Source organism: Triticum aestivum, chromosome 1A (assembly GCF_018294505.1).
Source record: "Triticum aestivum cultivar Chinese Spring chromosome 1A, IWGSC CS RefSeq v2.1, whole genome shotgun sequence".
NCBI lineage: Eukaryota > Viridiplantae > Streptophyta > Magnoliopsida > Poales > Poaceae > Triticum > Triticum aestivum.
In genome coordinates this window covers 535,107,395-535,110,639 of record NC_057794.1, presented here as the reverse complement: position 1 = coordinate 535,110,639, position 3,245 = coordinate 535,107,395, and the positions used below count along the sequence as shown (strand labels likewise).

General features: G+C 57.1%; 1 pseudogene; it reads right to left on the bottom strand.

Annotated features, from left to right (window-relative positions):
• Window positions 1-532: 532 nt before the first annotated feature.
• Window positions 533-2,091, bottom strand: LOC123179832 (anthocyanidin 5,3-O-glucosyltransferase-like; annotated as a pseudogene).
• Window positions 2,092-3,245: the final 1,154 nt, after the last annotated feature.

The window sequence follows — 3,245 nt, the reverse complement described above, 5'->3', positions numbered from 1 at the left end:
CCAAAGCTCTCTTTTCTACTAGTGATGCTCTAGACGTGCCCAGTATGAAACCATCAGTGCTCTCACTTTTTCGACAAAATCTGGGCATACATACGATCACGGTGGAGAGCGATTCCATGGTGATTGTGAATGCAATTCATCACCCGTCGGAGTACAGGGCCTTAGGGGCGGTGATCATCGACAACTGCAGGGAACTCTTAAGTTCTTTTCGCATGACGACAATGCGTCACTGTAATCGAGAAGCTAATGTTGCCGCACATGAGCTTGCTCGGTCTTGTTCTTGTTCTAGATTCTAAATTGGAGGAGTGGCGTGATCTGCCGACATTCCTAATCCCTACTCTTGTAAAGGACATGATTATTATGGAATAAAAGTCGCCTTGATCTCAAAAAGAAAAGAAAAGAAAAGAAGAGGTGGGTGAATCGGGAGGAGTAGCATTGTAGCCGTGTAGGTGGAGACACTAACTACGGTCGGCACGGGACCAAAGTGTAGGTGAAGTGCGTGGTGGCAAGATTTTTGCCAAATTTTGCCCGCTTTCAAACATTTATTTTGTTACAGAAATGCCTGCTGTCAAACATGTCTGGTTCAATCAGTCGCTCACGTATAGTGTAGGAGCACTTTGTGCGGGTGACATTGCTGATCACGCACGTGCCGTAGGGCGTAGGCCGAGCTCATGTAGCTTCCCTGCCGCGAGCCCGAGCCTGCCACCGGCGGTCCACGTCCGACAAGAACGAAGCCAGCACCGCGCGCGACGAGCCGCCGTCGCTCCAGGCCGCGGCCGCGCCCTCCTGGTGCTGCGCCGCGCGCGCCCTGAGCTGCCCGCCCTCCTCGGACTCCATGACCAGCCGCACCTTGCGCTCCACCTCGGCGGCCTCCACCAGCCCCCGCTGCCACCCGACCATCTCCGCGGCGAGCCCCATCCCCCCCACCACCAGTAGCTTGTTCATCTTCTACTTCGTGTGGAGCGGCCAGCACAGCATCGGCACGCCCGCCGCCACGCCCTCCAGCACCGAGTTCCACCCGCAGTGCGTCACGAACGCGCCGGTGGCCCCGTGGCGGAGCACCTCGGCCTGCGGCGCCCACTGCTTGAGGACGAGGCCGTGGCCGCCGGTGCGCTCCAGGAACCCGTCCGGCAGGAGAGCGTCGAGGTCCGGGTCGCCGCCGTGGGGTGCTCGCATGACCCACAGGAACCAGTGGCCGGACTTCTCCAGGCCGGCGGCGATCTCCTTGAGCTGCTCCGCCGAGTGGTTCGCTGCGCCCGTGCTCCCGAAGCAGAGGAACACCACGCTGCGGTCCGGCTGCGCGTCTAGCCAGGCGAGACACTCGTGCCGCTCGTCCGCCTCGCTCTCGATGCCGCCGAGGAATGGCCCCAGCCCGACGCAGTACACCGGAGGCATGACCCGGCCGGCGGGGAGGCACCGAGGGTCCCTCAGAGCGGCCACCGCGCGAGCCTCCAATGACTCGACCGTGTTCACCAGGATGCCATCGGTGTCCGGGATCCGGGACAGCTCGGCCATCGTCGTCTTGTACGTGTCGCTCTCCGGGTCCTCGAGCACCTCGGCGAACAGGTGCGAAGCCGGAACCGGCGGAAGGCCAAGGAACTCGATAGGGGCGTCGCCCAGCTCCTTGAAGCTTCTCCGGCGGCCCTCCCCGAGGACATAAGGAAGCTGTGCGAAGGCGGCGCCGGAGGTGAACATGACGTACCCGGGGATGCCGAGCCTCTTGGTGACCTCCAGCGTATCGGCCGACACTGACAGCGAGTCGACGACCACGGCGTGGATGCGCGTGGAGGAGCAGAGGAAGTCGTGGAGGCGGTCGTTGTAGCGGCGCAAGAGGTGGAAGTAGCTGAGGAGGAACTGCGCGCTGGGGGCTAGCCTGGGCGGGTCCTCCACAGGCGGGAGCGTGTGGAAGCGGACGGACGGCATGGCAGCGGCGACGCGGCCCGCGAACGCTGCGTCCCCCGTGACGGCGGCGTCGATGGTCAGCGCGACGGAGACGGCGTAGCCGTGCTCGAGGAGCGAGCCGGCGAGCCGCATCATGGGGACGAAGTGGCTCACGGCGAGGCCGGGGTACAGAACCACCGTCTTCTCCATCTGCGTCGGAGTTGGACTATCTTTGGCGCGGTGAGAGGAGGATGGACCTCCGATAAAGCTCACGAGGTTCTTCATCTTCTTTCATTGCAAACTCATCGGCCTCATCTTGCACCACTTCATAATTGGAGCGTTGAATGCTTGCGCTTCCCCGGTAGAGGGAGACAACACAAATCCATGCGTCTTTGGCCAAAGCGAAGGGCCGAAGATGAGGTAGGCCTTCGGGTGGGATTGCATCTTGAATGATGAAGAAAGCATTCTCATTGAATTGACTATCCGCGGCTTCTCGAGGAGTGAAGTTGCTTGAATCATGCGGATAGAAACCTTCTTCAATGATTCTCCAAAGGTTAGTGTTCACATGATTTAAATGACGTTTACAGCAGTAAACCCAAGAATCAAAGTCCTCATTTTTCACAATCTTAGGGGGAGGACCGGCATGATTCAAATGAGTAGAAGCAACCGGTCCACCATAAACAAGTGGTGGTTCCACATGAGCAAAGATGCCGGTGCCATTTTTAGCACTAGAAGAACGAGCCTCTTCACTACTAGCTCCCCCCTTGTCAGGGATAGCATCCGTCACCTTGTCGGTGGGGTCACCCAGTTTCAACGGTGCGATGGATAGTTTAAGCCCCTCAAGAAATTTAGTAAACATGCTTTCAACCTCGGTCGTCATGGAGGTTTTAAATGTCTCCAAGGCCACATTGAACTCCTCACGAGAGACCGAGGTTCCCCCATCGCCCGTAGACGAGGTCGGATTCACACCGGAGTGTTCCTCCACACCGTCTACGATATCAACCATACTCTTTGGACAGTAAAGTCCATAATAAAGAGACGAGGCTCTGATTGTGTTCCTCCACACCATCTACGGTATCAACCATACTCTTTGGACGGTAAAGTCCTTAAATGGTTGTCATCAACCGCATGAAGTGAGAAAGTATGAATCATTGGTGATGCAACAAGGCAAGCAATCATAGGAATCAAGTCGTGCAAGCTAGTAGTGCAAAGATGCAACATACTAGAGGAAAGCATGGCAATCGTGTCATGTGAGCAAATAATAGTCATAGGCAATGTACATGACATATCGCAAGCACGAACACAAAGCAAGATCATAGTATCATCATAGGCATGGGGCACAAAGCAAACATGGCAATAACAAG